Raw genomic sequence first — 27,842 nt, 5'->3', positions numbered from 1 at the left:
GTGTGCATGCGTGTGTGTGAGTGTGTGTCTGTGCCTGTGCACGTGTGTGTGTGTGTGTGTGTGTGTGTGTGCCTGCGTGTGTGCCTGTGTGTATGAGTGTGTGCTAGTTGGGGGTCCAGTGAAGGCGAGTGGGACAGGGACAGGTCCTCTGCTCTTCCAGCTCATTAAACACTGAAGCACGGCCCGCCATCTGCTGAGCTCTTCTGTCCATTTACCTCCACTGCGCTGAGTCTGGTCTCTACTACAGTCACAGGAAATATCAACAATATCCACCGTTTTACTTTCTTTTTCTGCATATCTATCCCAAAGCAGAAAGAAAGACCAATAGCGCCTCGGAAACCCCTTCGGCACATCAAATGGCGAGCCATGTTGATCAGTGGCCGCAGTCGCCCAAAACGACTGCTGTGAAACCAGCATGGGAAAGCTCAGCTTCTCCACCCAGTCCCACACTGGCCATCAGCCATCTTAAAAAAAAATAATAAAAAACTACACATGCTCACTGGGTCACAAATGAGCCCCGCCTGAGCACCTGTGCCACCTGTCGTCCGCACGCACGTGTTCTGCAGCTCCACTGCTTTCAGTTACCAGCAGTGATTGTTACATCATCATTAGAATGCTCAGTTCAGGACATTCTGATCGCGTTTCTGCGATCTTACGCCTAAAAGAACTGGTTCTTACACTTTTTAATATCAAGACCCAAATGAGAGATTAAGTACCTTTCAGAGACCCGTCAAATACACACACCAGCATGGCCTAGTGGACGACATTCTGGGCCCCAACTCTTACACCCCCGTGACCTATTTCTGCACCGTTACCCCCTGACCGGGAGGGCGGGGCCCTGAAGCGACCGTGCAGCCCCGACCGCACACGCTCCTGCAGCTGCTGCACGCAGTCGCACGCGCTTGCACAGGAAACCAGAGGAAATCAGAAAAAAACCAAGAGCAAGAGATCTACACCGACTCAGGGCGACTGCGCGCGCTAACGCGCAGGATAAGACTCCATCGCAGGGCTCCCCGGGCCTGGTCCGGGTCAGGCACGGGGCTGCTGGGTTTTGTTTTCTCACACGAACACTAACGGCCGACTCAGACCCGAAAACCAGGCGGGAGGAGTTAACCGTGCCCTCACCCGCCTCAGCTGGCAAATTCAGTTCTGAGTAACGGTGCCAACCGGCGCATTCTGCGGGCTCCCTGGGACCAGGGGGCTGGGCCCGCGCGCCATAACCGTTAGGAAGGGGAGGAGCTCCGCCGCTCCGACGGCGCCAAACAGACGCCCGTGAAGCGATCGGCGAGTGCCACTCGGAAGAGCGCGTCCGTTCTGACCTGCGCGAGCCGAAGCCTCTCCGGCGGTTCTCCCGGCGTCTTCCCACAATCCTCCGGGGGCCCTCTCCTCAGCCGCTCGTCTGGAACAGAGAAAGGCAGGGCGGGGCCGTGGGTGATGGGGACCGGGTCAAATCCGAGGCGGCAAGCAAGAGTAAAAAAACTGACTCGACTTCAGAAAACGGCGAAACTCGACACACCGTGAGAAAGCGGGCGGTGTCGCATCTCCGACTGCCGCGCGTAAACCCACGCGACGCGGAAACGCGACGGCGACCGAGACGGAGGGCGATTCGCGAAACCCGGCGGCGCGGCGGTCAGCGGACGGTTCAGTGGGTCACCCGGTCCCAGAGGCACGCCCCAGCTGCAGCCACTATCAAATTCAAATGGCTTTATCGGCATGACGTAACACTGTACACATTGCCCATCCTGCTGCTACACTATCCTGCTCTGTCACAGATGAAATATCTAACGAACGAACGAACGAGCATCCCCCTCTTATTTACAGGGAGCTCCGCTCCGGCGGCTAGCCGCCCAGAACGTCGAGGTGAACGGGATCGCGGAGGGAGCGTAACCGCGACGAGCCGTAATTCAGCAGGAAGGAGCGACTCGCGCGGCGCGGAGAGCCCGCCAAAGAGCGACGCATCACCGTTCCCTGCCTGCGCCTGCGTCCTCCCCGCCTCTCTCTCCCTCCCTCATCCTCTCCCTCTCCGCCGCATGTGTCACTTTCTCACTTTCTCTCTCTCACACACACACACACACACACACACGCACGCGCACACTGCAAACTGGCACACAGACACCTACCCGCAGTGACAGCGACAGCGCTACCGCGCGTAACGCACTCCGGTTCGCCAAAGAGGGAGATTCGCCCGCGCGGCGGGCAGCGCCGAGATCACTTCCTAAAAAAATCCGGGCCGGAGGAGCTCGGAGCTGACGACGCCAGAAGCGTTTCTGCTCCCGACTCCCGCGCAACCCGTTTCCCTTTCTCAATTTTAGAAGCGCTTCCTCTTTTCAAAGGTCTATAAATAAACAATGGAAACTTCTGACTCTTAAGAGAAAGAGGCCGATGATCTGCGTGACGCTAAACTCGCCCCCTTGGCACGCAGTAACCTGGGAAGGCGGAACGCGTCAGCGACACGCCCAGGCCGTCCCGTTCCTGACCCCGCCCACCCGGCGAAACGCCTGGGAACGAGCCCGGACGGCCGAGGGCGAACGGGTAAGTCCGCATTCTCCTCTGCGGGTTGCGTAACGGCGGCTGCTTGCGGTGGGGGGTGGGGGGGGGCGGGGGGTAGAGATGGAGACGGGGCTCCGCTCCGCCGTGGTCCGGCCTCCTCGGCAAGATGAGGCAGGCTCTCAGAATTCCCTTCTGGGGCTGTTCCCCCGCCCCAGCGCCACTCCCTCAGAACCAAAACACTGAGCGCACTCCCTACAGCCCGCTGAATGAACACTGAGCATAGAACACTGTACACTGCTCAACTTACACTGAGCATAGAACACTGCACACTGCTAAACTAACACTGAGCATAGAACAGTGTACACTGAGCGCACTCCCTACAGCCAACTGAATGAACACTGAGCATAGAACACTGTACACTGCTCAACTAACACTGAGCATAGAACACTGTACACTGCTCAACTAACACTGAGCATAGAACACTTACACTGTCGCACTCCTACAGCCACTGATGACACTGAGCATAGAACACTGTACACTGCTCACTTACACTGAGCATAGACACGCCACGCTAAACAACACTGAGCTAGAACGTGTACCTGAGCACTCCCTACAGCCAACTGAATGAACACTGAGCATAGAACACTGTACACTGCTCAACTAACACTGAGCATAGAACACTGTACACTGCTCAACTAACACTGAGCATAGAACACTGTACACTGCTCAACTAACACAGCACATACAACACTATACACTGCTTAACGAACACAGAGCATAGAACACTATACACTGCTGAACTAACACAGAGCATACAACACTATACACTGCTGAACCAACACAGAGCATACACACTATACCTGCTGACGAACACAGAGCATACACACTATACACTGCTTTAGAACCAGAGTCATACAACACTAGACTGTTGAATGAACACTGAGCATAGAACACTATACACTGCTGAACTAACACAGAGCATACAACACTATACACTGCTGAACCAACACAGAGCATACAACACTATACACTGCTTAACGAACACAGAGCATACAACACTATACACTGCTTAACGAACACAGAGCATACAACACTATAGACTGTTGAACGAACACAGAGCATACAACACTATACACTGCTTAACGAACACAGAGCATACAACACTATAGACTGTTGAACGAACACAGAGCATACAACACTATACACTGCTTAACGAACACAGAGCATACAACACTATAGACTGCTGAACCAACACAAAAATACACTGCTAAGTTACTTCAGTGCATTCTCTTATTCAGTACCTAATTCACACTGAACTGCAATCTGCTTACGCAGGACAACGCAGCTGACGCTGAATATGTGCGCGCGTGCTCGTGTGTTTACATGCAGCGCGTGCGCGTTTTCACAACGGATTACTCATTCCAAGCTGCTGCCTCGGGTGGCCAGAGATAGCACACTCCGAGTGCGTTCCGCATTTAGCCAAAGTTCATTCAAGCCACGTCAGTCCCGTTTCCCAACAAATCTCAGCCGGTTTCGCTAATCAACGAAGACAACAACTCGACTCCTAACCGAAACGATCGATACGCACGCGTTTTCAATGCGCGGCACGCATTTTCTTCCCGCTGTTTTTTTCCTGCTTGAAAAAGCAAAAAAAAAAAAATGTATACGGTCGGTACGACGGCATCGTCCTCGCTCGCCGAGCCGCACGCCATCTCACTTTGAAACGCAGCGGCCGTCGCAGAGGACGGGGCGGCCATGTTAAACGCAGCGACAAGACCCCGGGTTTCTCTCCCGGGGAAAACATTTCTACCTCTTTGCGAAATGCCGTCGGAACGGACAGGACGACCCCGCCTGATTTAAAATCACAGGGCGCCGGGGAAGCCTGCAGAACCGCCTCGCGACACCGAGCTGGGGGGGGGGAACCGGCATTAACTGCGGCCGTTCTGCACCTTACATTACATTACAGGCATTTAGCAGACGCTCTAATCCAGAGTGACTTACACAACTTTTTTTTTTTTTCAATGCATCCATTTATACAGCTGGATATGTACTGAAGCAACGCAGGTTAAGTACCTCGCTCAAGGGTACAATGGCAGCGTCCTACCTGGGAACTGAACCAGCGACCTTTAGGACACAAGACCAGCTCCTTACCCGTTACGCTACACTGCCGACCTTGCGGTGGCCGCGTCGGCGTATCGTGTAATGTGTGGAGCAGGCCCGTTCGGCCGGAGGAGCGATGTAAAAAGGATTATTTGGGCAATTGTAGGCAGGTGTGTTGTGGGGGGGGGTGGGGGGGGTGTGGCTGGAGGACTGAGGAATGCGAAAAAGAATGAGGGAATTCTCGCCACAAACAAAAACAGATGAATGGAGAGAGGCGTGAATGGGAGACCTGAGAGGGAGACGTAGGAAAGGGTGAGAACAGAGACGAACAACAGCGAGTCGCAGAGAAAGGTGAGTAAGAAGCAGCGCGTCTCAACAGGCCTCTCCATGGCGGGGGGGTTGGGTGTCGGAGTTGGAGAGGGGGGTGGTTTCTGGGTCTGAAGCACCTTTCACTCCAAACAGCCGCATTTAAACTCCACACATTACCTTCTATAGTACTGAATTTACACGAGGCATGTGCCCTCCCTCACTCGATGCTCAATTTACACTCAGAGCGTTCCCTTATACATTACTGCATTCACACAGAGCGCATTCCACTCTACACAGCTGAACTCATACTGAGCACAGCCCAATCTACAGTGCTGAACTAATACACAGCACAGTCCACTCCATACTGGATAATTAACACCGAGCACATTCCACTCTACCAAAGTAATACTGCGCACATTCCAATCTACACTGGCAAATTAATACTGAGCGCATTCCAATCTACACTGGCAAATTAATACTGAGCGCATTCCACTCCACAGTGACGAAGTATTACTGAGCATATTCCACTATACACTGCTGAACTAACACTGAGCACAGTCCACTCAACACTGCTGAACTCACACTGAGCACATTCCACTCTACAGTGATGAGGTAGGCTGTTACTGAGCACATTCCACTCTACGCTACTGAACTAATGATAAGCACATTCCACTCTACCATGCTAAATTTAAACTGAACACAGTCCTGCGTAGAGGCTGCACAGGCTTCGCTGCATGTCTGCGCTCTCGCTGGCGTGCTGGATCCGCTTCGCGGCCGCACTGCCAAACCCGCAGCAGCGGCCTGCTGGGACAGGCGGGCAGGGCTAATCATGCGAAAACAACGCGCCTGTGCTTTTCCCACAGCGACGGCGGCGAGTTCAGCGCGCAGCGGCGGCTGAGGAACCGGCCGCTTCAGAAACGAGATCAGGGGAGGAGAGAGAGCGAGCGATGGGGAAGAAAGAGAGAAAAGGGTCATAACGGGAAGGGGAGCGCCGACAGACCAGGGGGCCGGTTGCCACGGGCCCGAGGTCGCTAGGGTGGGGCGTGCACGCTTGTCGGCGGCGCGTTCGTCGCTGTTTTTAATTGCGGCGGCGGTCATGAATAATAGAGCTTCCCCGAGGCCACAGTGCTGCTACTGTAGCTCTGTGAATAATTCATCCAGTCACCAGACTCCTCCATTAGCACCGCACCGACCTGCGCTAACAGTACTGCACAGAGGGGAGAGAGAGAGGGAGAGAGAGAGGAGAGAGAGAGAGAGGGAGGAGAGAGAGAGAGAGGAGGGAGAGAGAGAGAGGAGAGGGAGAGGAGAGAGAGAGAGGGGAGAGAGGAAGAGAGGAGAGGAGGAGAGAGAGAGAGAGAGGAGAGAGGGGAGAGAGAGAGAGAGAGAGAGAGGAGAGGAGAGAGAGAGAGAGAGGAGAGGGAGAGAGAGAGAGAGAGGAGAGAGAGAGAGAGAGAGAGAGAGAGGAGGGGGAGAGAGAGAGGAGAGGAGAGAGAGAGAGAGAGGAGAGGAGAGAGAGAGGGAGGGAGGGAGAGAGAGGAGAGAGAGAGGGGGAGGGAGGAGAGAGGGAGGGAGAGGAGAGGGGGGGAGAGAGAGAGAGAGAGAGAGAGAGAGAGAGCGCCTCCATCATGGATTCAGTCTCCCCTCCGCTCATCCCTCACCCTGCTCATCCGCTCATCCCTTACTCTGCTGATCGCTCACTCCGCTGATCCCTCACTGCCCAGCTTCACAAGAAAAATCAAACAGGCTGAACAATGAAGCGAATGATAATCATTTTCATGGAGAAAAGGAGTTTAATCAGCGTACAACAGGGCTGCCCAATGCTATTCCTGGAGATCTACTGTCCTTCAGGTTTATACTCCAACCCTAACAAAGCACACCTCATTCAATGGCTAGTGAGCGTATTAAGCTGCTAATTAGTACAACCATGCGTGTCAAAACAAGGTTGAAATGAAAACCTACAGGACGGCAGATCTCCAGGAACAGGGTTGGGCAGCCCTGGTGTAGAACTTACAGTCTCACGCAAACGCGGTCATGTTTGGTCACGCGTGTTCCTGGGAGCCCGACCGCTTTCTTCGTTCCTATATGCGTGCGCACAGCTTTCAAATTCAAACGATCTTCACGGGAACGGCGAGCACAGAGCACCGCTTCCACAAGTTTCAACAGTCCAACAAGGAACGACCAGGAACGACCAACCGTACGCGTTGATGCAAGGATCAGTGTCTGAGCTGTGAAGTGCAGCACTGACGGCCATCGCTCCCTCCTGTGCACGTAGCGCACCGAACCAAGTCCAAGATCGCGCTCAGGCAAGAGAGGCAAAAACAGGGAACCGTGCGCGCGAGGCTTTCCGAAAGCCGAGGCAACCTGTCATTTTTGCATTAAAAGAAAGTAAGGGAGACCGGGTGATGGAGGAAAGACGATGACAGCAGGGCTCCCATCAGCCCCTGCATCTCGGCCCAAGGAGAGCCAACCTGAACGAACGAGAAGAGGAGGTCCGACTGAAACTCTAACGCAAGAAGATAACGAGGCGGTGACAACCGGCAGCTGCCCTGCTGTGGAAGAGGCGCACGCTTTGTGCACTACCAAGGTCATTAGCTACAGGTGACAGCCGGGAAGGGACATTCCAGTTGCCATTTCTCGAATTTAGGCTCAAACTATTTGCGCGAGAACGAGTGGGACTGAACTTCCTGTCGAGACGGAACCGCCTACAAGACCTGCAGTCCAGGACAGCCCCACCGTGGCTCTGTCAAATTCACCCCTTAGCCCTGGGGTGGGTGGGTGGGGAGGGAGGGACGCTCCTGGGTGAAGCGAGCCACGGAGAGTGGAGCTCAGACGTACTCGTTTAACAGGTAGGCCTATTTGAGCTGCGTGACCCCGCTCACGCCTCCGCAGACCGCAGCATCTGCAGCGACACCCTGCCGTCTGCTGCGTGCGCGCACGACACTCCGCCGTCGCTTTACAAACGCCCCAGAGCGACGGTATGCGATGACGTGACTAACGCAGTTACGCTGCACTCATTCCGCAGGCGGGAAGATTACACACATAGTTTCTCGTCTTCGGGGAAGTGTTAATGATTGCACGCACATACAAGCGTGCTCAATCGTACGCACGCAAAGGGCAGTGTTTTTCCAGGGGCTGTGGGGGCTACTACAGTCAGCTATGAAGCTACTGGCCTAAGAATTACACTGCAGGCTCTATAGCTCAGACAGCTTCCTCTATGCCTACGACCCAGAAGGTTCCAGATGTTCCAGTCAAGTTGTGGGACAATAGCCGCCTCAGGGAAGGGCCAAATTAGTTGAGCGTGATTGCTGCTTTTTTGGGGTTTTTAGAGGAAACCCTTTCTGGCTCCTGGTGGCCCATGAGTAGGACAACTGTGGACAGCCCTATCCAGGCAGGGGCACAAAGGAATGACTAAGGGTTCTCTACAGTGCCTGGAAACCTTTCAGCAGTCACACTTCCGTGTATTAAAAATACTCACAGTCGGTGGCATTCTCAAAAACCCACTTCCTGCAGTAACCTATTTGTAGACTAAGGAAATACTGCTGCTGCATCTGCAAAAATAGTCAAGCCTGGACCATGAATAATATATTAGCACACATCAAACTTTCACCATGACAACATGTACAACGCACTTTCCCGAGCAGCCTAAACTGCACAGAGGCACACAAATGTCTTAAAACCCTGACCTGCCAAATGAGTGCTTTCCCTTTCAAATACTGATCTCAAGCCGTCAATCTCCTATTTTAAATTCTTCAATATGGATGGTTGAGGAAATAGCACAGACCCCTTTACAAATCCCCTGCCAATTCTCTGAGTTGACCCAGAGCTAGATTAGGGTCAAAATTAATGAGGTGGAGGTTCAAATGGAAAGGAGCTCAGTGCTCTAAGTACATAAAACTGCAGGAGATGTTCTCCTACATCTGCACTAAGGACCTCTAAAGCCTCCTGTAAGCAGACCGCCCTCAACGGGCACTGCTCCACTGTAGTAAGCAGCCTAATGATTTACCACTGAGGACTCAACAGCCAGACCCAAACACCGAGAGCCCGCAATCTCCCTTTAGCAGAGAGAACAGCGGGGGCCATTTGTGATGAACGACCAGGGTAGGCGTTTCCACAGTGGAGTGGTGCTCTCCCAATGACAGGGCCTGCTGTGGGGGGGGGGGCAGTAATGTAATAATTGACACGGAGCACAAGCAGGGGTTCGTGCGGGACGGGTGGGGGATTTACGATCCCCCCCGTAGGAGGCTCCATTAGCTGATTGGAGAGTGCCTCCATTGAGCGCGGGGACAGACGAGTGAATGAGGAAGCGCTGGGGGGTCCTCCTACGCACTATAATCTGCAGTCACTGCTCCGCAAACCCTGGCAGGACTTCCCAGAGCAACCACACAAACTGAAAAAGGACAACTACGCTAACAGAGCTAACGGAGTGCTCGGTGGGACGGCTCCTGGATCAGCCTGCTTGGTAAAATGCTGATTCTTGCGATTGGAAATTGTAACCAAGATCCCCCCATGCAGTCATCTGACCCATGGTCCCACAGTCCCTGCTGACATGCCTAATTACCTGAAAGCTCCCAGAAGTTGACATTGTGCCTGAGCTTGTGTTTTGTTTTTTTTTGGGGGGGGGGGGGTTCCACCTTTCTAGGCTCCCCGGTGTTCTAGCCGAGCAGCCCCCTTCCCTGGTCCATAAACATTACTACAATCCACTAGGGATGTGTAAACTACACTCCGAGTTCACGCCTGACCCATAAGTAACAACACAGCAAACAGCTAACAGCCTTTACTCAGTTTAATCCTGAGCTGGCTGACTGGACCCAAAGGGCTTTCTGGGTAGTTGAAAACATCGCCATTTAGGTAAAACAAGTCAGGATTTGAGGCCATTTCAGTTTGTTTTTAAAGTAAGCTGATAGCTGGACTTCATTCTACAGATTCAGCTATGCCAGGTAGAGACACAACAAAAAACAAAGAAGAGAGAAAGCTGCTGCTAGACATAACATTTAAAATGGCAAGACCATCGGTACACAGGCCTGGTTGTTGAGTGCCAGAGAAGTTTCTAGATTTTGCTCAATCCAAACCCATAACTACATAACTGAATTAATTAGCCTATTACGCAAAATGAATGTAGGTTACCTTTTGCTGAAAATACTTCAACAATCCGACTCTTAGTGCTCAAACTCAGTAAACAAGCTCATGACAAATAAACAACATCTCTGGCTGTTTTGGACCAGGACTGCTGATCCCTGGGTCAGCCCATTCAATGATGGAATGAAACCAGCAACAGCAAAACAAGCAAACATGTATCCGGGTCTGTATAGTCACCACTGACCGACCACCATTCTTGTAGAAATCTATACTTGGACGGCCACCACAATATTCCTTTGAGAAGAGCAGGAAGGGATAGGGAGAAATTCACAGTCGGTTTGGAGCAGGGGGAAGTCCCTGGGCGTAAATCCGAAGCTTCTGCGTCCGGATGCATCGGTGTGGGCAGCCACAGTAGCTCGGGCCTTTCCCGTTGCGGACCTTTGTCCTCTGCCAACTCGAGGCCATTCGACTCATCTGCAGCCAGCTCTGGACCGCGGGTGCTTCGCAACTGCTGGACCGGCACTTTCTTTCCCTATTAGTCCTGCATCGTGTCACCTGTCCGTGCCCGCCTGTTATTCATTACCACAGCGCAGTTTTATTACGACACTAAATTTCTTTATTGTTTTGCGTGGACTTCTTTGCCCATTTTGCTGTTTATTCCATGCTCTGATGTGTAAATTGCTCAGGTACCGAAAAAACCAGAAACTCAGTAACGGCGAACAGTATTTTCTGTTCAACACCAAGTTTCACTAAAAGTCATCAAAACAACACGTGTGCTGCAAGGTCTCATGAACACTCATCTAAATGTACTTGGAAATAAAGGTATCAAGGACTTCCATGAGTAACTGAGAGTCGTACCTATGAGCACTCCAGCTCCTCACTGTAATGCCACCTTGGAATCGGGCCACAGGCGCCACAGAACGGACGCCGTGCAGCTTCTCTAAGTGCATAGTAAAGCTATCTGGCGTGAAATGCGCACAGCAATCATGTCTGGCAGTGGAGAGCAGTGTCTGGAGAGGAGGCGGCTGAGGAGCAGGCCGCTGGAAGTGCAAGCCGGAGGACGAGGAAGTTGAGGTTGAAGAAGCAGGCTTAAAAAAGCAAAAGTAACATTTAACTTTTCATTGCCAAATTAAGACTTGTTTTTCAAAGGGAAATGCATAGGCCAAAGGGGTAACAATGAAGCGGTCATTTTCCCTCCCTCCCGCATTGACGAGCGGGCTACTGATTTTCTTTGCTTAACTTGACGTTTCCGATAAAATGCACATCGTCGAGCAATTTGGTTCACAAGTCTGCGTCTTTTATCTGGCTTAGAAACTACAAGCTGTGAAGCACTACAGGAAGGTGCTGCAGAGGAGGGGAGGGGGGAGAGAGCAAGTGAGAGAGACTACGGCGAGAAAAAGACCGCAAACATCGAAATATCCGACAGACCAGTGCATTGAGCAAATATATCAGCATTTCATGCGGAGGGGATAGGCCACTCAATGTAGCGTGACGGAAATCACAGAACCACACTTAGCTGAACCTTTGAACCTAATAATGCAATAAGTAGCCCAATAAATGCATTTTGTAATAATGGCATCTTATCAAGGCTGCCTGCTCAAATTAAGGGACCTATCACAGACATGCCATTGAACCAATGAGAAAAGGTTTTTAAGATTACCATTGCTGGTGGCGCTGAAATTGGGGATATCACACACTAGTGCTGCAGATCTCAACAGTCACAATACACTGTTATGCGCTACAACCCTGGGCCATTGCAATGCCATTGGTTCTGCAGAACCAGACGCAGAAGGTCGGGGACCTTGAGTCTACAGTGGTTCTGTCCAGAACGTCAGGGCCCAGTGTGTAAGTTCAGTCCAAAGAATGATGCTGGGGACCTGGGTCTAGGGCAGTTTTGCCCAGAGAACAAGGCTTGGGCCCTGGGTCTACAGCAGTTCTGCCCAGAGAATGAGGCTTGGGCCCTGGGTTTATAGCTGTTCTGCCCAGAGAATGAGGCTTGGGCCCTAGGTTTATAGCTGTTCTGCCCAGAGAACAAGGCTTGGGCCCTGGGTCTACAGCAGTTCTGCACAGAGAATGAGGCTTGGGCCCTGGTTCTACAGTGCTTCTCTCCAGAGAACGAGGTTTGGGCCCTGGGTCTACAGCGCTTCTGTCCAAAGGGCAAGGTCACGTTCCTGGGTATCCACCATGCCTGCCTCCTGCATGGTTTGCAGGAGGAAGTAACCTTAAGGTTCCATCATCCAATTTATCTTGGGCTTATTAATTCAAATTAGGCCCAAGCCCCAGCCTTAAACACAAAAATCTCACTGCTACCTTGCAAGCCCCATATTTGAATAATTGACCACAGGAGCAGGATTTTGGACGTTGCACCTGAAGTTTAAGAAGACAGGGGTTCTTTTGAGCCGTTTGCAAAGCAGGAACAGGCTTCACAATCTACTGGCGAGTGGACAATGTGCCCTGTGTAAAAACAAATAAATACGTTGATTTCAAATGAGTTTATGAAAATGTTCCTAAGAAAAAACTTAAATGAGCACGAAAAAAAAAAAAAAAAAACAGAAGGATCACAACCTAAGTGGTCATATTCTGCGGAACACAGAGGGACTAAACAGGGTGTTGTATTTTGACCTTTGGCAAGGAAATGCAAACATAGCGGAAATATCTCTCCAGTATGCAACGTCCCAGTTAACCAGCCCTGTCCATGTCTACTTTACAGAGCTTGAATTTCACAGTTACGCTCGCACTGGCAAACTTCCTGGCTGTAAAACACACTACGTTGCACATACTCTACTTCACTAATACTGATAAGAAAACACAATGGCAGATTTTCTTCCTTTATTAAAAATAACTCCAACAAGCATTCAAATAGGCTACTCATCAAGGTTATCAACTGGTGATCTCAGGGTCTAATATTTGAATAATTGAATACTCACATCTGGTCCCTTGATAGTACTTATAATATTTGTGCTGAAATTTACACTGAATGATCATCGCATCTTGGTCAGACAGAATATCACTCAATAGCTGTTGTATAATCATTATTAATTTAACATCTGCTCCATGTCTGTAGAGACACAGAACTTCTGTGTGGATCAATGACAACTAATCCTAAATCCGCATTCCAGCAACTGATACAAGTGAATACCGCAGTATGCGATGCTATGCTACACCATGCCGCAGAGGATTAAATTTACAAACTGGCATGCATGGCTGCTGTGTAGTTTGAGCCGCCCGTCTTGAGAAACTACATTTTCCACTGCTTCGTGCTGGTTGCTGCTGAGAGGGAATTTTCACTATCCAACATAATCAAAGCAGACGTGAGACAGAGGAGAAAGGCCTCGTGACCAATCAGACACCCACAATTTGACTATGAAAAGGCAGCCAGTGACTGATAGCTGCCGTGCTGGCTACAACTTTTTACTTGTTCTAAGTTTATCTGTCTATGAAAATGATAACGGCAAAAAAAGACCTTGTGGGCAGATTTGAATAAAACATGGCAAGTTTACTGGCTTTGGATCCAGAATGAAATGATCTGACTTGAATCCAATAAAGTGAAAGTAGCAGGTGTGCTGGCCAAGCCGTCAGTATCAGAAAAGTATCGGAATGGAGAAGCTTGCTGGCAACATACAGTTTCTATGCGCTCTGCCCCTCATTCTCTCCCCCTTACAAAGGGCCGGGGCTCTCCCTTCATCTGCAAAGGCCTCAGGGATGAGACCAAATGGGTCCACAGCTCCTCACTGGTCTGGGAACCGCTAGTCTTTTCCCCTCCATTTTCTTGCTTTTTAGCCTAAACTTCAGAGGCGCACAAATGTCTTTCAGCCGCACGCGTGCCTATGTACTGACGAACCTGAAAAGAACGCAAGGGGACAGCATGTACTACTGTACCCTGGGGCTAGTGACGGCAAACAGACAGCGCATAACTGAAATATCCCCACATCGTGAAACATCTGACAGCTCAACCAGTCCTGAATGCCGAGGGGAGCCTTCTTCCTTCTCAGGGCAGGCCCCCAGGGGGAAGTGTGTGGGGGTGAGGGAACTGCATTAGTTTGGCTGTGTGTATGATGGTCTCTCTTGACTTAGCCTTCCACTGGATCAGCCCCACGACTCACTTTATGAATACAGGCCCTGGGTGGCACTTCCCAAAGCAGGATGACCGAGTTAGCCGGATAACTGCGCGGAGTAAAAGTTCAAGCACCTCTTTTTTATTTCTTCAGTCCATTTTCCAGATTTGACAGGGTTCCGGGTTTTACTCAGTACAGTTATCCAGCTAACTCAGTAATCCTGCTTCATGAAACAGGGACCTGGTCTCACCCTTTTGTGTTCTCTCATTTTAGCCTCTGCTGTGCTCTATCTGTCTCTATTTTGCCTCTGTACTCTTGCTCTCTCATTTAGCCTGCTGAGCTCCATCTCTCTCTCTCGTTTTAGCCTCCTCTGCTCACCCTCTCTCTTGCTTTAGCCTCCTCTACTCTCTCTGTCTTGCTTTAGTCTCCTCTGATCTCTCTCTCTCTCTCTCTCTCTCTCTAGCCTCCTCTGCTCTCGTTCTCTCACTTTAGACTCCTCTGCTCTCTCTCAAACCTCTACCCTTTCTTTGGTGCATCTTGAAGACCGCCCTGTTTCCATTGCAGCTTCACACCACTATAGCTACTTAGGGGGCTGTGGTCCCCCCTCCCTTGGGGGGGACAACTGTTTGGAGGCCCACAGTCACATGGAGGGGAACACAGCTGTGAGGCCACTCCCTCCCTGGGACCACATCAGGGGAAGGGGCAGCAGTCCCAGAGGTCCTGGATGATTGGGAACATCTTCGGGTTGTTTTCACCGTCGTTTCCCTTCGAGGATGACGCGGACGGTTCGGCACCGCGGTTCTCGGCAGCGAGACCGTTATCTCCCGCCGATCGCTTCCTGTGCGCGCCTCCGCCACTGCTGGGGCAGAAACGCAGCCCTCAGTCTGAGAGCGAGGCCTTTCCGCTCACAGCTCTCTCTCGCTCCCTCCTCACTGACTCACTCGCTCGCTCTCTCTTTCGGCTTCTGAGCTTACGAAAGCAGTGCGTGATCTGGCGATGGCTGAGTGCGCAAGCGCCAGTCCTGGCACGACCGCGCCACGCGTGAGGCGGCAGGGGCTAAGCGGCGCACTTGAGAAGCGGCCTGCCATGCCGGCGCCAGCGGCTGCCCAGATGGAACCCCGCCGCTTCCTTCGGGCCCCGAACGCGGGCCACAATGCCCTCTTTCTGCTGCCTAGCGCAGCGGGAGGGAGAGGGTGTTCCGCTGACCCTTACGCAGCTGCTGGGGGCGGAATACAGACGAGACGGGGGAGGGGGGGCAGACCACGTGGCGCTCTGGCTCCTTACTCCCATTAACAGACCCCACCCATCATGCCCTGTCATTCAGCCCAGCTGACCCGCCTCCTTCCCCCCAACCCCTGTTGGGCCTGGTGCGGACAGACAAGCTTGTTTCCACACAGGCAGCTGTAAGGCTCCCATTCAGTCAAGCAGCACAAGCAACATTCCTTACCCCACAGCCATCATGCTGTAAGAAAGCCAGAACTGTGGGGAGGACAGTGAAGCAAGAATGACAGTGTCCTAAAACCCTAAATATTTGGGTTAAAAAGGCAACACCTACGAGAACTTCCGCGTCCTTTGTCCACGTAAATTGAGACGCATTTTTGAGGCTGGGTCCAAGACTACAGATCTCGTCAGGCCATTCCTCAAATGCCATCACGAGATGTTAGATCCATTTTGGACTATTTCAAGCTCATTTTACTTTGAATTTATCTTCTCGCATCTTTTAACAGCTAAGATGTCTTCCATTGCTCATTATCTTCAAAAAATGTAACCAAATTTCCAAAAATACGGCGGCTTTAATATTTTTGATATACTCGCCCTTAAAAGCCCAGTACCAAGCAGAGGCCAAATGGGTTCTGACAGTCATGTTTAAGTGTGACTGCATGACTGGAGGAGATGGAAGCCCTGATGCTCACAGTTATAGCAGTTCACCAAACTAGTCGGTTTACTACTTTCACAATGCGCAGAACTTCCACTGTGCAGTTTTTCTGTCATTGTGATGTCACAAACATTCAGTGTGTCAGTCAGGGCCACCACACTGACCAGGCATGACAGTGCTCTCAGCTGAGGGCAATGGACGAGATACCTGTTCTTTTGCGGCAAATTGAGGTTGAGCAAGGAGGCAAAATTCCAGAACTTTCTAAGCCACCAGAGGCTGTCTAACTTGAGACGAAGCTTAACTCAATAAGCACTTCACTACCCGAGGCTTTACAGAGCAGGTGGTTCAGTACCTCACCCCGAGCCACATAAGCGATGTTGGGCTGCGTTCATTGAGGAGCTGCGTGTTGAGTGTCCTTTCCGAAAGCCCAGGTTAATCAATACTACTGACTCTTTTGGACTTCTTGCCATTCTACTATATCCTACAAAGACGGTAGTCCTTATGTTGGTGAGGATTTGAATTCTAAACATTGCTTTCAGAAAGAGGTACTGCAAGCAAACCGCTACTTTTCTAACACTTCTACTACAAAGAGGAGGAGCAGGGTCAGAAAACAGAAAGTGCGGCCACTTTTCACACTAAACGCCACACAGTCCTACAGTACAGCACCTGCCAATTTAACATGAAAGTTTTTTATAGGGCTTTAAAAGACTGGCGAATAAAGTAACATAGCTAGTGTAGCGCTGTTTGAGTGTTACAGTAATGACGGCCATCTGCACATATCAGCTACACAGTGCCGCGTTAAAGAGCAAACCTGACGTGAATCACCTGCAGAGGAACTGAGAAATGGAGAAGTCCAGGTAACGCATTAGCATCGAAAGTCCTACTCACCCAGAACGGTGAAAAACAGTCACCCAGGGCAACAACACCTCTCTATGCTGGTCCTGGGTGCACACTGTACGTCGCTGGGGGCTGTGTTAGAACTCCTAATTAATTAGGCTTGACTGAGCTGTTGTTTAACACTGGCCCAGGTTTGGCATCACCTGACTTACCTGATTTAAGCACAAACGTGTAGTTTGAGGCATCTTTGCACAAATGGAAAAAGAGAACTGAACAAGTTGAATAAAATCGTTTTTGGTTCACCGTCTAAGCAAACTGAACAACTGAGCAAAGCTTTAAAATAAAGTCCCCCTCCTACATTGTTGCTCGTATCTTTAACACACAGTAATCACACGAGTAGTTCACAAAACAAACAACATGTACCCGTCAAGTCAAGACAACCACAGACCAGTCTTGGATTAATGGCTAGTCGAAATAACACTAAATTATTCAAGAGCTCCGCTGGTAGAAAAGTAAACATAGCATTTCTGAACATTTTCTATCAGAAGAACCAAACTCAAATTTGAGAAGCAAGTCTTGCAATCAAATATACAAAAGAATGAGACCTTTTACTGAAAATGCCAAGAGACTTCAACCCACGTCTATCCTCTCACCTAGTCAAAAATTGAAGCGTTTCTTCTGGCATATAAAAAAATCTCACTACGGCTTCAGCTGCCTCCAACGCAGTGCTCAAACAGTAACAGGACTACCTGTACCTACATTTAGAGAAGACTCAAACGGATATACAATCGCTGACGAGAACATGAATTATTAATATAAAACCAGTCACTTTGTTGTTATCTGATCAAAAAAATCAACAACATATAGCAAAATCAGATGGTTGAATTCCTTTATATCTTGTCTCTAAAGAGAAGGTTGCACCTTAGTTGTACTTAAAATCTTCAAACACCCACACCGCGGAAAACAAACGTTTCGATTACCTAGCCAAGGCTGGGTTAACGCCTACTGCCAGCAAGGCTTGCATGCATGGCTACTCGTGTAGCGGACACTTGTGCACCGTAACTGCAAAAAGCAAGCATTTGTCCGGAAATGGATTACACCACTATCGACAGTCACTAGTATCAAACGATGAGGTTGAAAGTACATTTTAATCAAGTCACAATTAGCAATTTGTAGCATAAATTAATAACCATAGCTAGCCATATATGGAACTTACATTATAAAGCTACCTGCTTTAACGATTTACGTTTCAGGGACAACTGGTCAGCCGTAGTTAAGATGTAAAATGAATCCCCGTAACAGCGAGTATCTAGTTGAAGAAGAAGAAAATCCAACCCATGTTAATTTTTAAGTCGCGCTGTGCCAACAAACCCGCGCTCCTCACCAACAATAATGTAATGTATCAAATAATGTATTTTGAATCATGTTGTTGGATAGCCAAGTTAGCTGCCTTACCTAGTTCCCACTGGGGTTGCCTGCTTTACGTCCAACCCTTGGCGTTGTCTGGTGGACTGAAGAGGGTAAAAAGATGTGTAAATGTTGTACTGAGTCCACTCTCCGGTCTGGATCCGTCGTTATTCCATCAACCGGGCTGTACTAAGCGGCAAAACGTTCAAACCTCAGTACCCAGCTAGCTAGCAATAGCATACACCACAAAACGTAACTCGCTAGCTGACAAGCTAATAATACTAACGTTAGCTAGCTAGCAACTGTAACAAGTCTTTAGACAAAATGAAAACAGAGGAGAAATCATAAAAAATGGTATGGAATTATCCGTTTCTGTGACCGAAACGCTGTGCAGTTTGTCAGATATGACTTAGAAAGTAAGCAGTCTTCTTCCCCCTCCAGTTTATACCAGTCAAACGATTCCAAAGTGGTACAGAGCTCCTGCAGCTAGACTATACAGCGGAGAAGAAAACAAAACAGCGCTACTCTGCAGCTGACTGTGTTAGCAGGAAAAACTCAAACCTGTAGCTATGTGTGCCTTCACGCTCACAAACGTCACTCAGAGCGAACGATGTCCGTTCATGTGGCTGTCCAGTTTAAATAGCGTAAAAATAAACAAAACAATCCAAACGAAGGCACGGCCGCTCTCTGTTTGCCCAAATCGAACAGGCCTTGCAAAAGGAAATGGTCCCCTTCATTCAGTCAGTAGAATTGCGCATGCGCACCACCACCAGCAACAGCACTCGCGCGCGACAGGAGGGAGAAGTACGAGGTAAAAACAAATAAAAGTATTGAGTGCCCTCTCGTGGATAAAGTGACCACTTTAAAAATTGGTCTGCGGTACAAAATAGAAAAACGTGAAACGGTTACGAATTGAAACGGTGCTGCCTGCGCTGAACGTCCATTTGTTACTCGTTATTCGGGTATTAGCCCTCTGTTGTGCATCAATCTCAACAAAAACACGTTTTGAATGTTCGAAAATGCCAAGTTACGCATACAAAGCATGGTCTATGAGTCAGTAATTAAAACTAGCAAAATCTAGGCCTGACATTAAAAGTACTGATATCAAAATGGGGCCAAGTTACAACAAACAATATTGGCTATCTTACCTCACACAAATTATTATTAGGGGCCCAAGCAGCGAAGCTGGTGGCCAATACACTGCTCACTGCATAACGAAATAAACGAGACAAAGTTTTTTAAAATTATACCATGTAATTCTACAGTAAATATCTGGGACTAAACATTGAATAAATATACAACTTAGCATTGGTTTTACGCGTAGAGATGTCCGTTTTGCGACTGAGTGGTCATATATTTTCTTGGACAATCCGTTTGTGAAATATACGCGCGTTTGTGATCCCTGGGTAGGCTACCTTCAAAAATAGCTGTGCGTAATACTTGTTTCTTACAGCTTTGTCGCCCTTTTTTAGTACAATTTGGCTTGATTGACAATTCATTTATTCAGTAGGTGAGAGTATAAGATTTCTAGCCTGTCTGATTTTGCTTTTGGAATAGCGTTTTATAGGTCAGCGTAACCGAAAATTTTCTTATCTGCCAATGTCTAAATAAATAATACGGTAGGCTACTCTGGGCGCAGCACGCAGGTCGCCAGTTGATATTTCGTCTTTTGTTTCGTTTTTTTCTCAATGTCGTATTTATTATTTGAAATGTGTATTTATGTGTTATTATTCTATCGGTCTCTGAGGCACTCTGAAAAGTGCATTCTCTGCTAAGCTGAGCAATGGATTGGAATATGTGTGTGACGCCTATTTTAGTTGCAGCGCAGAAGCGCTGCACCTCTACATACACGCCAGACCATCTAAATGCTGTTTTATACTTTTGCCTAGTCTGCATAGTTTCCGTTGTGTGCGGCACTCGCGAAGGGCCAAATCATTTGTGCGGCATATTGCACAGGTTGCGCAGGCCACGTAATTAGATTTTGTTACTGACCGTTATAGTTCAAAAGACAACACCTTCATTCATATTTCAAAACCTACTAAATAGCCCACCAAGGACCACAAACATTCTCAGCTAGATGTAACTTGTTGCAACGAAGACATTCACTTGAGAAAAGCGCTTTCAGTCGCATATTTAACGTTGCCTATATCGGTTTTGCGAAGCAACTGTTATAACCTGTTAGTCAAAGCGGTATGCCAGTGACCTCATGTCAGCAGTCAACCAATCATCGTCTTTACGGCGTATGCGGTCACTGGTTACTAACTACGCGCTTTTAATTTCTTGAGGAGGTCTGCCTCTTCAACGCGGCCGTGGTCTGCAACCGTCGCACATGCCGCACATTGCGCACAACCCCTACACATACCTATTTTTACGTATAGCCTACTATGCAGTATAAAGTATAAAAGTATAAGTATAAAACAGCCTTTAGTGTTACGACATAGTAAAGGCCTTTACGCCTAGCCTCTAGGAGACATCCATGGCGATGCAGTAGATATGTTGGGTGAAGGTATATGATCATGAGGACAAAACCATTTAACCCTCCTATTATGTTTGGGGTCAAATTGACCCCATTCAATGTTTACTGTCTCTAAAAATATGGTTACCATATTTTTTCAGCTAGATATTTCATTACTTTTCCTAACTTTATGGGGAAAACATGGCAAACACAAAATTAACTGAAAAAATTATTTTCAATGTCCTGTACACATGTTGTACGCATCGGTGTTGTTGGGGTCATTTTGACCCCAAACTCTATAAAACCATCATTTTGATCTTGTTTTTGTTGTGTTGGCTGAGGGACTTTCACATGAATTTGTGTGTGTGTGGTTGTGTGTGTGTGTGTGTGAGAGAGAGAGAGAGAGAGCATGCCTGTGTGTGAGGAGAAAATATAGTTCCCACGAGATCTCTGATCATTCTCGCAACATGGGGACGGGGGCAAACTTATAATAAAGGCTGCACACACAGCCCTCTAAACCATTTCTCTTTACATTTGTGCCTAAAGATTCTGACAATGACCACCAGACAGAGGTGTATATTTTCTGCTACTGAGGTTCTGTCACAGATCTTGGAGGGTGAATGTGATTTAGATGAGGATATGTCTGAGACTGAGGATAATGTTGAGGAAGATAATGGATATTGTTGAGGATAATGGTGTGGCATCCTCCTCTGATGATGAGAATGAAGCCTTTGAGATATCACATTCTGACCCTCCTTTTGTTTCTCATCCACCAATAAACCTGTCCTGTCATCTCTCAACCACCAAAAGATCCTCCTGTCATCTCTCAACCACCAAGAAACCCTCCTGTCATCTCTCAACCCCCAAGAAACCCCTGTCATCTCTCAACCACCAAGAAACCTTCCTGTCATCTCTCAACCCCCAAGAAACACCCGTCATCTCTCAACCACAAAGAACTGACATGTTCACTTCCAAAAATGGAGAACTACTATGGTTCGGATCCCCAGTTGAAAGACGGTAGACTTAGTGCTGCTAATGTCATCAAAATGGTTCCAGGCCCCACCAGATATGCTAGCAGTCATGTACAAGACATAAAGTCTGCATTTGAACTCTTCATAACACCATCAATGCAAAAGTATATTCTTGAGATGACAAACTTAGAGGGGAGGCATGTGTATGGTGTCAATTGGAAAGAGCTGGATGTGACCCACTAGAAATCCTATATTGGGTTGCTTATTTTGGCAGGACTGTACAAGTCAAAAGGTGAAGCAACAGCAAGCCTTTGGAATGCTGACACTGGTAGGGCAATTTTTCCAGCCACAATGTCTCTGGAGAAATTTCATGTTTTCTCCCACATTATACGCTTTGATGACAGGGAAACAAGGCAGGGTCGACAGGAGCGTGACAAACTTGCACCTATCTCATCTGAATGAAGAATTGATACCCACGGGTACCTAGTTGAGCTGTTATGTTCATTTTTTTTTCAATTCTGGTGATTAATTTACTTTTTATTGGTGTTTCTTCATTATTGAATAAGTGTCATATGTTACTTATTGATGTTCTGAAGTGTTTTCTGAACCTAAACATTTAAAATGTTCAGGAAATGAATGAAATGAAACATTTCACATTTTTAATATTTTTTCCTGGGGTCAAATTGACCCTGAACATAAAATGTTACTACGCTTGATAATAAAAGGTGTGTTTCTTTCCAAATGTTATTTTCCTTTTTTAATGAGCACTTAATACCAACATAAAGCCCTGCAAACACCAAAACATACTTTGTTTTCCATTTTAGGTCAATGAATGAGATTCTACAGTCATTTGCATATTTCGCAACAGTCATATAAAATCAATACTTGATGTATAAGGGGAGGATGGGAGGAGTCATGTTTTATTTACTGGGGTATTAAGATGGTCAGTAGAAAGGCCTAAAGTAGCTGAGAGAGAAACTTTGGTAACACTTTCAGTTACAATTCTTTTCTGCAGGTTTATATTGCTGGGGTCAAATTGACCCCAAACATAAAAGTTGTTAGTTAATTTAAACATAATAGGAGGGTTAAAAATCGTTCCGTAAGGGGTGCGATAGTGCCAATGCTTGGACCCCTCCCAACGCCGCTTGCGGCTTTAATTATTATTATTATTATTATTTTGTTAAGATGAATTGTGTTCACAAGTAAGATTTATTATTACATTGTGAAGGGCAGCACAGCGGTGCTGGGTTCGAATCTGCCCAGGGTGTATTCCTGCCTCTCGCCCAATGAACACTAGGATAGGCCCCAGTACTCCCTGTGACCCTGCCCAGAATAAGTGGGCTTAGATAATGGATGGATATTACATTGTGAAAGAAATTATACGATTGTACTTTTTGGCTAAACTTTATCTGACCCACAAACATACAGTACATAATGTAGTAAACATATGTCTGCATCACTTTGTAAGATTCAATATTCATGTAATAGGCCTAAATATTTGTCATTTTTATCTGTATTTATTTATTCAGTCCCTTGACAACTTGACAACCAAGTTTAAACATATAATGTAAGTTGTCATCAGCCTTTAAAACATTCATGTAGATGATGTCTTCTTCCACAAGGTCATTTTTGTTGTTTGACACTTAATGCAACACATAAAGTTGGAATGACCACATTCTCTTCAGATGGTAGGATGAAAAAACACAGTTAATATTCATGACCTTTCCTAAACCAATGTATGTATTGAACATTCTGACAATTTGAATATCAATATTGCACAAGGAAATAAAGTTATAAACACTCAAATGGCCATGGATAGATCAAATAGATCGTCATTTCTATAGCCTGTAGGCCTATGTCTTTGATCATTCAGATCACTGCGCGTATCACACTGTTGCCGCAGCTCCACAAAACAAAACAAAAACAAACCCCTGGCTGGGCGAAGCCTGCATTAGCAGTCTGAAATTTTAGGGCTGAAAGCAAAACTGTGTGGCTGTATTTTACAGTATGAAGGATTCAAACAATGGGACATACCTTTGCAATAAAAGGACATTCTTTAATACTGTCATTTGCTCATTCTTTTAAAAAAGGTAGACTATTGGTTCAGTTGTGAAAAGTATCGTCGTAGCACCCGTATCATCAAAATATAAACGATACCCATCCCTAGGAATGAAATGATAAATAATTGGGGTTTGCATGTTAAATGATAGAAAATGTATTTCATAAATATAAATGTGATTTCCCAGAAAGATTATACAGCTGTAAAAGCAATAGTTTTATTAATAGGTTTTTTGGCAATTATTATTTAGCGAGCAAACTAACCTGCAGAGAAATCAAAGATGGTAACTGCAAAGTTTTTAAAAATGAGTGCACTTCCTTATACGTCCATTTTGCGTGTGTATCCAAGTATTCTACAAGCAACTGGCTAATTTCAAGATCCAATGTTGTTATTGGTTGATGTAGCTAAATGTCCAATGAGAATTATTGATTGCGGTACTGAAGCATTTTTAGTGATGTAATCTACAGGAAAAAGGAAAAAGAAAACTAAATCAAGTTATTATTATTTCAGTACCTCTTCATCTATAAAATTCGCTTGACAGGCTAGATCAATGGTTTGCAGGCCTTTCCTTCCACAGACCACAAAAAATATATATATACTACAGACATTTCCGTTACCAGAAACAAACGAGGCACATTAGAAATGCAGGATGACCACAAACTTACTTTCAACCACCAACACTTGTCCAAGTAGAGGCTTGAATTAATAATAACCAAGCAGCTGTAGTACAAATACAGTTTCCATGAAATTAAACCGTTGGCATTGGACTGCTAGCAGTCAACAGGGCCAGACTGTGAACCACTGGGGTAGACAATAACAGTGACAGGTAACCCACCCTTCCATCAGTGGGGCTGCAGTGGGAGAAGAGACAATGGTCAAGCAGTGGCTAATCAGTTATCTGCCACAGTCCAAGTTAGCACTCAATTTAATTCTTGGCATAATTTGTTTAAATTCATATACTTTTTTCCTCTTTGTGGCCATATTACATCGATGAACATCAGGTCATAGACCTTTGCAACTGACCTTCTTTCTCAGCCCTTGTCTAGATCTATTCCAGTAACTTCATGTCCTCATAAATCACTAAAACCTTGATTACCACTCCGATATTCGCATCCCCCCTGTAACATTATACATTGGGGACCAGGCTGAGATAGGAAATGTGTCAAACTTACTGACAGCTTGCTTGTGTCTTCTAACTTGCATCAAGGTTTATGTCACTACCACTGAACAACCACATCCTCTTCTTGGAATTTAATTTTTAGCTCACACGAGAAAAAAACAGCTGCTGCAATGCTTTTTCTTTTAAGGTTTCCGGTTTATTCTTCATGTTGACGTATCCCAGAGGACAGTATGTACATAACATGTCCTTTCAGGGGAATTGCTCCCCCACGTAAACATAGGTTGAAAACATCTGGACAAATATCGATGGGGAGATATGCCGATACATATTCCTGAACTGGCTCCAAAGGGTGCCCATATCTGCAACATGCCATCAGTTGTACTCCAAATGAAAGACTACAGCAGGCAGTCCATTGGAAGTTACTGTTCAACTTTACCAAGACCTCTGTGGTCAAGCAATCCTGTTGTACTAACTCGGAAGCCAACTACTTAGTAACCATAGTAACCAACATTGATGAATACTTTTAGTGCCACCTAGCGGACAACCCACGTTCCACCAACTACCCCCCAAATAGGAATCGATGCATTTGTTGAGAAAATAAAATTCATTAGAAAAATAAATGTGCACAGAAAAAATGTGTGCGTTAGGTGTGGGCAGGCAACGTCAAAAACCAGGAGCATTGTGCTGTAAAAAAAGAAAAGAAAAAAGGGTTGGCTGAGACAGTGAAATATAGGACCTTGAATGATTAAATCTGTGCATATGAAGTAGTATCAATAAATTGCACAGCACATTCCACGAATAGACTCCGTTTTCAAACAAAGACTAAGCAAACCAAAAACTTTAATGTTCAGTAGGAATTGTTGGTGACCCTTTTCCCAGCCATTTATACATTAACAGACCTGCCAACCTTAGAAAAATATTTTGAGTACCACAATAGTCAGTGTAACGCTTAGTTCACATGCTTTCGCACCACTTCGCTTTGCACGCACACACAAGCCTTTCTTCATAATTCTAGTTTTGACTGTTGACGTAATCAGGCAAAATTGTATAATTTGACCTGATTCTAAAACATCACTTGCACTGCACTGGGCTATATTATGATACACTTGCAAGTCAAAAGTTTGAGTACGCCTGCTTAAAACAATTTTTTCATGATTAATATTTCATTATATGATATGTGTGCTTATACAAACTGTCGGAGTCTCCGTAGCGTTTGAGTTACTGCAGCTAAATTACTCCATCAGTTATTCGCACGTCTCCTAACGAGGCTAAATCGTACGCGAGCTACTACCACGGCTAACTATATACACAAATTTATCTCATTAGGATATACCCCTTGAAATGCATCATCTCGTAAAGTTACCGAACATGTTTTAACGTTTTATATGTTAACATTACGGTCCCTTTTTTGTGCTTGATTATTGCTCCCCACTTCCCATTTTACCTCAGCAATGCAGCGCTACGCCTCGGTGGATAGTAAAGTAGCGCTGCGCATCAGTGGATGTTGAGTGGGTCGGGGAGGGGTTACAGAAACACAAGCACAAGGACGTAGCATCTACTTCAATCCGAGGGATGTAGTTTAAATACCGAATAAATGTATGGTATTGTTTTGTATTATTTGATTGTTTTCCGCAATTAAATTACAATTATATATATATATATATATATTTTTTTTTTTTTTGTTGTTGCGTAGTTTCAGCTGGCATTTCGTACCTGCGTATTTTGACCAATAATTGCGTGGTTGGTACACAAAATGCGTGCAGGTTGGCAGGTCTGCATTAATAGTGCATAATGCACCGTTTTGAATGCTACTGTTAGAGTGGATTTTCGAGCAAAAGCAAGAATACCTGAAATAATTCTACAAAAACAACACAGGTCTCCAACACTGAAACACAGCTTTGCATTGATCACAGACACAATGTTAAAATAGAACTGGCTGAAATTCAACAAATCATTACTACATTTCTCTGGTAACTTTGTATGACCCGTTCAAGCAATGGTTACAAGTTCCTGACTTAAGTGGTACAAGTTATGTGGTCAATGACACAGTATTTTTCAACCAAAATGGGCTTTAAGGCAGGAGGAAGGTAACACTTGGTAAAATGTGAATCTGAATTTTAAAACTGCCGTGCAGTCAACTGAATTTCAGCCAGGGACAGAAAGAAGGGGTTTGTTCGCTCAATTTCGAAATTAACCAACGCTGATGTAGGCCGATGCAACAACCGGTCTGATTTCCTGTAAGCATCCGACTCCTGTATATTTCGAAGCCGCGGTATTCCTGCGTTGTTTAGACTACTAAGGGTATGTATGACTTTGCTAAGCCAGCCATAATGAACTGCTGTAGATCACCACTTAGGCCAGCAGCTTTGTGTGGGGAATCCATTGGACATCATAATGCTCATAATCTGGCATGTCATGCTACCGACATGCGACCTAGTGAAGCAAATGGAAATGAAGGCCTCGCTCAATATCCGCTCAATATTGGGGAGTGCAAGCTGGCTCTCCTCCAAGATTTAAACAAGTAGTTTTGATAATAATGGAGAGACGATGTAACCCAGTGTCCATTTGATTCAGGACATTTTCTTTTCAGTAAATGATGTACAAGCGCTGTGAAATAACTGGGTTGGGCTTTAAAAAATTTTTTTTTAACAACATCCTTTTCAACCACCTATTTTGCAGTCGATGGCTGACAAATCGATGTAGCCAACCAATGAATTTCGTTCTTGATAAACTTGAATATGTGCACACGTATCTGTTATCACCAAGTTATCAATCCCATAAACCCAAACTTGCCCAATGCTTCTATTTTAAACATGACTAATCGATTAATTTAGCCATGACAGGGATAACATGTTTACAAATGCAGTTTGGAAGCCTTTTTAAAATTTAGAACGGGTTGGGAGCAACTGATTCATTGGGAACCATTCACAGTGTCTGCTCCTTTTAAGGCAGTGAAAAAACAAGATGACCCGAATAACCTTCAGATGGAGAGACTAGAGTGAAATGGAGCTTTCCTGCCATTGGCTACATTCGACCATTCAGCTCATGTATAAAAGCTGAGCTGCACTGTCTTTCTTCCATATGCGT

At 46.6% G+C, this 27,842-nt stretch overlaps 1 protein-coding gene across 7 annotated transcripts in view; it reads right to left on the bottom strand.

Moving 5' to 3' along the window:
- The window catches only part of LOC135255218 (tyrosine-protein kinase CSK-like), a 54,123-nt gene extending 35,212 nt beyond the window's left edge, over positions 1–18,911 (bottom strand). Inside the window, exons 1-3 of one of the 7 annotated variants that reach the window (XM_064336079.1) lie at positions 18,712–18,911; positions 18,199–18,339; positions 1,320–1,399 (exon numbers count right to left, since the gene is read on the bottom strand). The gene's annotated coding sequence lies outside the window, so the exon portion shown is untranslated. The remainder of the gene's footprint in view (positions 1–1,319; positions 1,400–18,198; positions 18,340–18,711) is intronic. The other 6 variants (XM_064336082.1, XM_064336083.1, XM_064336080.1 and 3 more) reach the window with 6 other exon arrangements.
- Between the last annotated feature and the right edge of the window lie 8,931 nt (positions 18,912–27,842).

The sequence above is a fragment of the Anguilla rostrata genome, chromosome 5 (assembly GCF_018555375.3).
Source record: "Anguilla rostrata isolate EN2019 chromosome 5, ASM1855537v3, whole genome shotgun sequence".
Taxonomy (NCBI): Eukaryota; Metazoa; Chordata; class Actinopteri; order Anguilliformes; family Anguillidae; genus Anguilla; species Anguilla rostrata.
The sequence above is the reverse complement of the archived record's forward strand: the minus strand, read 5'-3'. Positions and strand labels throughout refer to the sequence as shown.